Below are 12777 nucleotides of genomic sequence, written 5' to 3' on the forward strand. Positions count from 1 at the left end.
CATTTCCCAAGCTTTGTTTTTAGCATCCTGATATGTATAAAGGTATTTGCTTACTATCTGTATGTTTTTTAGTTTAACTCAGCTTCTGGTTTAGTGAATATATTTGCTACACAGTGATTTAATGAGAAATTTGCCAGTATGAGTAGCCAGGTGTGTATTTTTTTAGAACATGCATTTTAACGTGGCTTGATATTCTCCAAGTTTCATGTTACTTACATTTACCTTCTAGAACTGTTGTGACTCTCTTTTTTCTATATGTTGGGCACAGTAGACCTTCACTCGAGCCTTCAGGATGCCAGGGGACATGTATTTACATCATGACTAAGCAATCCGACTTCTGTGAACTCTGAACCCAGCCATGGCATCATTACAGTAAGATAAAACGCTTCAATGCTACAAAGATAAATGCCGAATGGATTTGAATAGATAAAAATGAATCTAAAACAGTTTAAAGCATTCAGTAAATATCCAATTTTTCTAATTTTAAACTTGTGCTAGTTATAGTTATATGATATCTATACTTCAAGAAATAACAGAATAAAATAATAAAAAGTAGGGGTGTGATGGGCATTGTAAAGTATAATTATTTGAAAAGCTCACAAGGAGTAAAGTCAGATTAATTCATTTAAAGGGAGGAAGTACACTTATAGTGTGATTTCTCCTGACCTATAATAAGTGTTCTGGACAAAGTATTTAATTTTGTAGTCTAGCCTCTTAACTTGTGAGCATACACTCATTTTATTACATAATCTTACCATAATAGAATTGCATTGATATCTTACACTTTACAGTTTGAAGTTTTTGCTAATGATAGTATGTTTGGTCATAAAATCTGGATTTAATTCTCACTTTCATTTAGTTTATCACTATCTAATGTTTGCATGCATAAACATTATAGTGTGCATTTTCAAGTGAAATATAGAATGTATGGGGAGTCTTAAGGTTTGCACTATATATTGACCTCCTTAAAACTTTTAAATGGGGGGGATAAAGAAGTTAATTCAACATAACTACAAATAATATTAAGTTGAAGCTGTCTTAAGTTACAATGTGGTCTATAATAATGGCTTATTTATTAATTTGAGTTTTTTTAACTTATTTAAACAACAATTTTATTCACTTTTGCCTTCCAATTATCCAATCTATTGTAAAAGATACAGCAGGTATTCCAATTGTTAAACGTTACATCAGAACATCACCCTCATATGTATATATGCAACCAGAAGTTATTATATGTTTTGTGTATGATAGGATTGGGTAATTAAAAGATATCGCAGCTCTATTGGTTTGCTATATGCTTATCGATTTACCCCACTCACTTAGATTATTACATACACAGACCATATTCTTATCTATGCTTAAAAGTTTATATACAGATGTTCAATGTATACAAAACCTATATTTAAAAGTGTAAGTTATGCTTTTGAACAAACTAGTTTTTTGAACAAGAGGGAAAAAGGGGAGTTAATGTAAATAGGATTTGATATGTGTACATATGTTAAATATTTCTTTCCATGATTAGATTGTACTTATTTTTCTTTTTGCATTAATAACTTACTAATTGCAATGTTTTCTAATAGAACTTTCAAGAAGGTTACTTCATGATAAAGTATGAATATTTAAAATCTATACTCTTTTTGAAATATTAACAGTGTATATGAAAATTGTAGTTGAATCTGTATTATTGAACAAAGGTTTTATGGTTTCTTTTACACATATTTTTTATAAGACATTATTCTGTTGACATATATAATTTATTATGTTTGTTCAATCTAACAAGAGATTATTGCTACTTGTGGTTAACCTAATATAGTAGTTGATGAGAATTTTATTAATCGCCTTATAAATATATTCAACGTTATCTGCCTTGTTGACAGTAGCTGATTAGCTGTTGCTATTAGTTAGGTGGGTAATTTGAGTGGTAAATGCTACTCAAATTAGGAGTTTCAAATTCCAGAAAGGGTTTGGGTAAATTCAGTTTTATATATTTACATTTTCATTGTTTGTTGCTATCTTTACAGACGTTCACTATTTTTTTTGTATGTAAAAATATAACACATGGGTCATCACTTGATTTATTGATTCTTGATGGTATTCCTCATATAGTCTTTTTGAAGAAAAAGTTAATGGTCAACTTAAATCTAACACATGTATATAATTTCAAATGTTTCTGTTAAAAGGTATTCCAATCAATATCAATGGTTTAAATAACCCGTGTAAAAGGGGAAGTTTACTTAAATATCTTGAACTTCATAAATCACATTTAATATTTCTGCAAGAAACACATTTAATAACTGATGAAATAAACAAGCTTAATGCTAAATCATATACTGTATTATCAAGCTCAGAACACCCTCAAAAGAAAAGAGGAGTAGCTATCCTATGGAATAATACAATACCTCTTTCCAACATAATAGAACTATAAAGATGACAAAGGAATGTTTTGCTCAGCAACTATTGAATTGAATAACAAAATATTTACACTTATAAAGATTTACTGGTTACCAGGAATTGGGGTGAATACAGTTAAGCAATATTTAAACCAGATTTTTTATTTATCTAAAGGTAAAATTATAATTTCAGGGGACTTTAATTGTATCTTAAATGACAAAGAAACCAATACGAAGGGTAAAAGGAGAATTTCAGCACCAACTAAATTGTTAAAGGGATTTATAGATCTATATCTTATAAAAGATATCAATAATTTTGCGGAACCAAACTCATTATTTTTTACCTTTTACACTCATAGACACAAAACTCATTCTAGAATAGACAAAGTCTTATTTTCCAATACATTGACTAATAGCTTAACTAAAACAAAAGTAATTTCATGTCCCTTATCAGATCATAATTATATAATTTTTGAGTTATTAATCAATACAAATGATAACATTCAGATTAAAAGGATACTGGCTTACATTACACAATTAAAAGACTTTAAAGATTTCCCCCCAGATTCACTAAACTTCCGTGCAGGACTAGCTTAGTCCTGCATGGAAGCGCCCATTTAGGAGCAGGACAGTAGCGTGCCATGCATATTAATGAAGGTGCGATGCCCGAGCCCCTAGGCATACACGGAGCATGTACGAATGCAGGGGGCATGTCTGAGAGCAGAGATCTCAGAATAAACATGCCCCTGCTATGTAAAATAGTAGAAAGTGGTAAGAAATGAGTGAGACCGCCCATAGATGTCCGCATATCTCCACCAATAGTCCCCCATGTGTACAACAGCAACAGTACATTAAAATGAAATGAAGAAACCTGTGTATTTATTTTGTTTAAAAATCTGAGTACAGCTGACCTTAGGTGCATGGCTGTGCCCATCGCTTAGCTACAGTTAAAGCAGCTTAAAAGGCTGAAGAGGATAATAAGGAAGATATATGCAAATGAAGCAGCACCGCAATAGTGTAGTGGGCAGAGCATTCGCCTAATGAGCAGGCATTCCTGGTTCGAGTCCCACTGTAGCACAGTCTATTTTACATGGCAAAGCATGCTATAACCAATAGTTTTGTTGCAAAACCCACTAAATAATGCATATTTATGAACTGGAGTACTGCAGGAAATACACATGTGAAGTATCAGTGTCATAATGAATAAGGCACTAGTAAGCAGGTTTAAGCACAAATAAGCAGTAGTAAGCATAAGTAAGCACAAGTAAGCATGTTTAAGTGTGTATGTGCACGGGTAAGCACTGCCGACACAGATTAAGCAATGTGGAAGCTAACTGAATATAAGAAACTGTAACCGGACGGTAGCAGTGCTTATCGCCCCGCAAACACTCGCACACCCACTTACAACTGCTGTAAAGTGCTTTAACCACTCAGTATCCAACTGCCCGTGTTCTGCCCAGCAACAAAATGAATAGTCTCTGCAAGATTCAAACCCAAAACCCTATTCATTGCAGTCACAATAGTTAACCACTTAGCCATCATAACAGTATAGAGTACTGAGGTTTCAACAATCAAATCCTCACCATAAGAAAATCAAACTGAGCATGTAAAAGGAATCTATGTACAGTGTGATGTTGTATAACCTGCTACATAACATAAATATGTGAACTGGAGTACTACAGTAAGGCCAGATGTGACGTGTAATTGTAATAAAGTGTTGAAGTCCCCAGGACCCCATACGGTGAAGGTACACATGAATCACAGATACCGGACACAGATCTAACATGTAACAAATAATAAATCAATGGCAAAAGGAAAATATAATGCTAATTAAATATTAAGCAATGCTAAGCATTGCACAGCTCAACTTACTTGGTGTAAGCAATGTGTAGGCTGGCTAATTCAATCTGCCCAGTGGTATACCCCGTTAAGCAATGCCAACATTAGGTAAGCAGGGGTGCCCATAGCTTAGCCTTTTCAAAACAGTCCAGTCATGGGAAAGTGAGGGAAATTGGGCATATGTAAACCCCACAGGCGCGAATACTTCCCATAACTGGTTGCAGCTCCCTACTGTAGGCAGAATGGCTAGAGTTGGGGAAGGCACTCGATTTAGAGTGCAGCGCTGGGGCACCCAGGAGTCCAGATACATGATATGGCTCCTGGTAAAACACCATGAGCAGAGACTACTGCAGGGCCAATACCAGGACTCTCAGTATAAAGTGGGGCCTGGGACAGTCTTGCCTGTGACCTCACCAGTGCCACTGGTATCCCCGGACTGGTGAGCAGGTCAGGCATCACCATGCTGACCTGAAGCGGTGGAGGGTGGATCTCTTGGAGCAGTGGATATAAGAATCAAGGCAGATGGCCAATGCCCCAGCACTGAGTAAGTACCCATTCTACTACATAGATAATGATTGCCTAGCTTGTGTATACTATGGATAGATAATGGCTAAATATCACTGTATTTCTATGACAATTGCAGAAGAGTGGGCTGCGAACCAGCAAGCCCATGCTGCTAGGCTGCAAAGGCTGCATCGCGAGGCAGGTTAGTAATACTCCTGCATGTACTGTCATAACAAATAAATATAACAGTTCTAGAAAGTGTTGTACTAGTACAAAAATGTAGCAGGATACAGGAATAAATAAAATTTATTAAGCGCTTTCGTCAAATATTAGGATTGACTTCTTCAGAATACCAGACAGTCAGCAAGACCATCCTTTTATACATACAACAATTAAGCCACTGATTAAATACAACTGAATAATTGAATAATTAAGCATACAAATGTTGACTCCCTTGTTTTCTGAATTGTTTCTTTACCAGTAAATTAAAATATAAGCCATTACTTAGTACCACTATAAAAAATGTATATATGTGGTAAATGTGTCCCCTAACACTAAATTACAAAAAATGCCAGCTTGTAGGTATAATCCAAAACTATCAACTGTTTTTAGAGAAAATATGAAATATGAAAATATTGGCAAGACCAAAAATGCCTTCAGGACACGCGTTTATCAGCATACATATGATATAACTATAGGCAACACCAAAATTGCCCTGGCAAAGCACATTAATACATTTTTAAACCATAATTTTAAGTTTACCACTCTGGAAAGGGTAGTAATGGATGAGAGAGGGGGACCCAGTGACTGGTTCCTTGAATTTAGAGAAATTATGTGGCAACTCAGAGTTAATGCCACTACTAGCCCATGTTTGAACGATATGGTGTCCCTCACCAGTTATTTAAGACTTAAATCAGACTTTTTATTTTTATTTTAATGAGGTGTACACTATGATCTTGTTTTTCATTTCTATGTAAGGTTTTATAGCACTGATATTAATTATTAATTATTGTTTGTTCCAAGACATTTTGGGTTTTATTGGACACATTTTATTGTATATATTGCTTGCTGCACAGATTTATACATATGATGTTCATATTTCTCTAAAAACTGTTGATAGTTTTGTATTATACCTACAAGCTGGCATTTTTTGTAATTTAGTGTTAGGGGACACATTTACCACACATATACATTTTTTATAGTGGTACTAAGTAATGGCTTATATTTTAATTTACTGGTAAAAAAACAATTCAGCAAACAAGGGAGTATGTCTTTAAACATTTGTATGCTTAATTATTCAATTATTCAATTCTATTTAATCAGTGGCTTAATTGTTGTATGTATAAAAGGATGGTCTTGCTGACTGTCTGGTATTCTGAAGAAGTCAATCCTAATATTTGACGAAAGCGCTTAATAAATTTTATTTATTCCGGTATCCTGCTCCATTGTTGTGCCTTTTGTTACTTGGTGTTTTTCTACAAATTTCTAGTATAAAAATGCATTGTGTATGGGATCTACTGAATAAACTAGACAATATTGCAGGAAGACTGTCATACAGGTAGTGTGGAAATGAATATGTAATATCTTGTGAATAAAAGTATAACCCCCGGAGTGCTTGTGTACATTCTGCTTTCATATGTTGTTGTAATGTTGCATTCTATAAATAGTACTGTTGTATTAAGCAGTGTTACCCACACTGGTGAACTCAGATAAAATGTGTAGGAAGTTCAGTATAACAATGTTGGAAGTCCCAAGAGGTCAGTCATATTGTACAACTGAGGGAGACCTAGACAGAAAACATTGAAATGCATCACATCAATTCCCTGATAGCTCAATGAACTGTGTTGTTGACTGAAATATTTTTACCACACAGCAGGGGTTTGAATCCCAGGAGTGGTAGTACATTGTATGTATAATCATACCCCACAACTGCACAGAGTTTGTGAGAATGCTCAGATCGAAAGCTGTATGCATAATTAGACCCAACAACTGCACAGAATTTGCTAGAATGTTCAGATAGTAAGCTGTAAGCATAATCATAACCATCAACTGTATAGACTGTGGCAGAATGTTCAGGTAGTAAGCTGTATGCATAGTCATACCCCTCAACTGTTCTGATGTGTCCAGCATGTCCAGATAAAGAAATGTAGAAGCTAAGTGTAAGAAACTGTAACCAGAAGTTAGCAGTGCTTAACTCCATGCAAACCCACTTACACTGCTTTAAAGTGCCTTAATCACTCTGTATCCAATGGCCTGTGTTCTGCCCAGCAACAAAGCAAACAACCTCTGCAAGTTTCAAACCCAAGACCATGCACCCCATACACAAAGTGATTTACCACTAAACCATGCCAGACATGCAGAAATCTGATATTGGCAGTAACATAACATCCAGCCCAGTCATGCAACAGTATAGAGAATGTATACCATCTAGATGTATGTGTGTGTGTAAATATATTAATATCTAAACAGATACTACATATCTATATATGTATGTATATATATATATATATATATATATATATATATATATATATATATTTATATATATATAAGGTTTACTATCAATCTGTCGACTGTAACACAGTCGAATAGTCATGTTGTCGAACCGAAATGTTGGTTTGCACAACATCGACTAACTTAAATGTCGAACCAGATATCCGAAAATGTCAATATTGACATTTTCGAACAAGAAGCAGACTACCAGACTGTCTGCCTGTCAAATTTGTCACACTACATTACATGTTTGCAGGGGGGCAAGCTCCCCTGCACCCCCACACCCCCCTACTTAGATATACAAACTCCGACATCGCACTACAGTGAGGGTAAGGGTACATTTCCCAGTCCCCACTATAGTGCAATCTGGCTTGGAATGTCGGAATTCACAACAGTGAATGCTGTATTGCATTCACTGATTAACAGAAACACATATGCCCACATGCACCGTTAATGGGGTTGGGAGGCCCCAAACAATATACGTCTTGTACTAAGTGGCATACCCCCCACAGCCAAACATGTCCGCCCTGCAATACACTACCACATTTATTGTATTTTGTTTGTTTTATATAAATAGGGATTTAAATATATTGTCATTTATCTGTTGTTTTCTTATATTTCATTTCCCTCTCCCCCACCCACTAGGCGGACTGACCAGTACAGGCCCATCCAACCCAGCCTCTCCTCGACCCATATTTTCTTTACCCACAGTTCTGCCTCCCCCTGCTGCACACATGCAGCCACCATCCCTTCTCTGGTTACCAGCGGGTAGCTGCCACACCACCACACTTTGCCCACTCTCCACTCTTTCTCCTCTCAGGACTCATCTTGGACATTGTCCCAACCCAAGTATCTTTGGTCTTCCACATGCTGTAATCCATGCACATATGAACACAGCCATGCTCACCTGTGTAGTCATGGTGTTACCGCAAAGAAAGTCATCCAATTTTTGCGTAGTCCTGCATGGGACAAATGTTTTCCTGGTAATAACAATAGACTTCACATGTGACTTTGTTTGCACCAGTGGTTTTATTTGTAGGTATCACAAAGCATACATGGTTCACAAGATATCCCGGTATGCACATGATACCTAATAGGAATGTCTAATACAGGTATACAGGAAACACATGACCCTGGTATACACACAGCACTACAGGTTCCCCTCCTGATAACTAAATTATTGTCTAATGAAGATGTACTGCTTTAAAGTGCCTTAATCACTCTGTAGCCAATGGCCCGTGTTCTGCCAAGTAACAAAATCAACAACCTCTGTAAGGCTCAAACCAAGGGCCCTGCATACCATACACAAAGTGATTTAGCAGTAAGCCATGCCAGATATACACAAATGCAATGTTTTCAGAAACATATCATCCAGCCCAGTCATGCAACAGTACAGAGAATGTATGCCAACATCTAGATGTATGTGTGTGTAAATATATTAATATCTAAACAGACAAAACATATCTATATATGTAGATATATATATATATATATATATATATATATATATATATATATATATATATATATATATATATATATATATATATATATATATATATATATATATATATATATATATATATATATATATATATATATATATATATGTAGGTATATATGGACATAGTCATATATATTTAAGCAGAGATATATATCTATATAGGCATATGTGGCCATACATCTGTAGATAGCAATGGTAGATTAACAAAAACATATATGTCCACATGCACTGTTCATGTGGTTGAGAGGCCCCAAAGAATATACGTCTTGTACAAATAGGCATACCCCCCCCCCAACAGCCAAACACGTCCACCCTGCAATACACTACCAAGTGTTGCAGATCCCATAACCAGGACCTGATATGACATGGACACAAGATGTTAACAGTACTACATCCCAACTATATGATGTCAGGCATGTATTGGTAACATATCATGCAGTACAGTCTGGCTCCCATAGAACATGTAAAATGTGGAAGCTATCAACATCCCCAGGATACATATACACAGACACATATATGCAGATACAGATATACATAAATATATATATATATATATATATAGATATGCATGTGACTACACATACACACGCATAGATATATACAGTAAGATACATATGTAGAAGGTGCACAAAATATGGAACAGCCACTATGCCTACAGTTCACACCTGAACAACTGGACACTGTATGGGCCACCCATACAAATGACAATCATTGCATAAAACATATACCAACAGAGAGGTCACAGGACAAAAACACCACACACAGGTTTGCAGAAATGGAAAACCTTTATTTGTGTACTATTACAGTTCTATATACTATTGCTACTGTAATTGGGATTGTCTTCACAGACATGGTGTGTGTGGGAGGTCACATCTGCTTTCCACATGTGTGCCATTGCCTATTGACAGACATCCTAAGGACATCATAGTAAAGTATCACTGCTAGCACGTACTGCCCCTGTCTACTGCAGCAGAGATATTGGCCAATATGTGTGGACATTCTGACATATTCTGTACAGTGCAGAGGTATACACATAACCCCTTCGTTCAAAACATGTGTACCATGCCTGGCAATATGAATGTTAACAGCCATGTAGATGGGTATAACACATAATGAGTGGTATACGTATGCCACCATAGGTTATGCATTCACACCCCCCTGCCTGGCCTGACACATAATAACCCCTGGTACAGGGGTGCCATGGCCACATACTACCCACTAGATATTGACATACATCTGTACAGCATCCCACTGCTCTGTCTGACATACATGACTGTTAAGGGAGGCCCGGCAGCAGTACCTCTATCAAGTATCTGCACATGACATCTCACTAAGTAAGTACACTAAGCTGCTAGGCATGTAACAATGCACTGCACAGGCTACTGGCAGACTGGCTCAACACTGGCCTATATCTCCTATGGGGAAATGCACATGTACCTGCATATATAGCAGGCTGTACCAGCATGTCACAGCACAGGGTAAGATACACCTGTGTGAAAGTGCATAACCACAGCCACAGCCACATATGACAAGCTAGCATAATATTACAGTATATGGACTATCTGTTCAACACCATCCTCATATGTGCCACTCACACACTAACCCTACATATACTGGGCCACTACACAGTTTGGTCTGATGGCTGACTGTGGTATTAGACATGTGTGTGTATGGCCCTACAAACATGTAAGCCAATACAGTAATATATAGTGGAGCAGCATGTAACATCAGATAAGGAGGGACCTAGGACGATGACAACTAGCGCAGTCTGTACACAGGCTAAGGTACATATTAACTCATTCCCTCCAGTACATCTCTTTTGAGTGTGTAGCTTTAATTCCCAGTGGGTGTGGCTTAGGCCTTTAAAAAATGAAGTTATCACCTTACAGTTCTAACAAATACTCACTAACATAGGTCAAATATCAGCACAACTGTGTTTGCCATCATGTGTGCTGCAAAATAAAATATTCTAATATCTTGTATGTAGCATGGTTTTGGAATTAGTAATACAAATGTGAACAAGCAATATCTGACGCCTAGAGGTGCAGTAGGAGGTAACTGCAGATGCACCTGGAGGTGTCACTTGGATGTAATGAGCTAACAATACACACACTGTTGACATTCACCATAAGTACACAGAACTCAGTATTGTACAAACAACCACAGTATGTTTAGGTTATTTCATCAAATATAACCGCTACTGTACATAATGTGTAGCAGTCTGATATCTCACTGGCTTGTTATCAGATATGATGACACTAATTATGGTGTACAGCACATATGCACCTCTTAATGCATGACATATGTACAAATGTTGACTAAGACATGGCTGGAAGCACATACACAGGGCCAATATTGACAAGTTTCTGTGATAACATCATACATTTACTGTTGTAACAGGGTTTGTTGCAACATATGTCCTATGAGGGATATGAAGTCAGCAATTGTCACCATCTACAGACTGCAATCCTCACAGTACCTTCTGCAGTTCACAGATACATGTTCTGTGGGTAACACATGACACCAAAGGCACGACACACTGCCCAGTCTGCAGATAACCCTACAGATGGGGAGTCCTCATAAACATACAACTGACATGGCAGGTATTAATACGTGTAGGACAGCCATATCCGCACACAACCGTAAACAAACATTACTCCGAATGCAGTATAGCAGCACTTACAGTCTGTAGTCAGGCCAGGCACATCCCCCTCCTGTGCGTTGGCCTGTTTTCACAGTGTATGTTGTCAGGGGTAAATCCCCAGTCCATCTGAGATGCTGTTTGCCAAACAACAGAACAAATTCCTGCTCCCAGTGAATGAAAAGGACCAAACACAAACATGATGTAACTAGATATTGGAGTGTGTTTCCATGCAATTGGTTATGGGAATGTTACCACAGCTGTTCCACATGCAATCAGCTAGGGGAAGGCTGCAATTCATGCAGGGGCCATCAGCTGATCATGAGCATTACCTAAAACATACATGCTGCTGCCTAAGAAAAGCATGTATAGGTCTCCATATCCACCAGTGAGGGAGTAAGAGAGGCAGACAGAGGCATCGACCAGTCAGGGAGGGGTGGGAGAGTAAAACCTAAACATGTTTGTGTCACACACCTACCAGCACAGGGTATGAAAACCCTGATCACTATGTAGTACTATCACAGTCCTATGCAGTTGTTGGATGTGCCACATAGGTTACCTGTTGTGGAGTCTGCAGAACATATATGTGATGGTGAGTGACATCTGCTACAGGGATATGGTAGCTATATGGTAGGTGATGTACATGTGCCATTCTGCATGAACAGGTGCCATCATCAACACAGCCACACTCTCACAGGGATGCACACACATTGACATACTTGCCAAGGCTAGGGATACAGCTCATCACTAGTGAGATTGCCACAACACATTACTGTGCAGGTATCACATGCACCATATGGGTCATACAGAGGTTATATGGGCAAAGGGTATGGGGAGGTGTCTGACATCAGACAGAATGCTTCAGTATGCCACTGGGAGTTGTAGTGAGTGTGGATGTGATCATATGCATCATAAAACACACACACACAAACACACAGGGTGCCAGTACTGACATGCATGGGTGCATTTCTGCACGGGTATGTGGTGGTCGACTGTGCCAGATGGCTATATAAGGCTAGGTGATGGGTATACCTTGACATCAGGCCACATGACAATTTTCTGCATTGTGGCTCAGACCTGTGGTTTTTGCATTTGCCCACACAGGTGGGTGTTGTATCCATCATCCAGTCACCTGGGTGGCTATTGTGTGTGGCCAATGCTGTGCATCGCTTGCCATGTATGTGTTCCTAGTCCATGACATGAACAGTGTCTGGGATGTGCACACCACCCACATGCATGTACAGTGATGTGCAACTGTACCTGGGGTGTCAGGCCCATGTTGTATACACAGATTATCATCAGATGTGCCAGTCTTGGCCACCTGTGGTGGGAACTGGTAATGGACAGCAGGTTAATCCTGCACCTACATTGATAGCATGCTAATAGCAGTCCCTGGTGTCAGTGGC

The sequence above is a fragment of the Protopterus annectens genome, chromosome 5.part0 (assembly GCF_019279795.1).
Source record: "Protopterus annectens isolate FY-2018-M chromosome 5.part0, PAN1.0, whole genome shotgun sequence".
Lineage (NCBI taxonomy): Eukaryota > Metazoa > Chordata > Ceratodontiformes > Protopteridae > Protopterus > Protopterus annectens.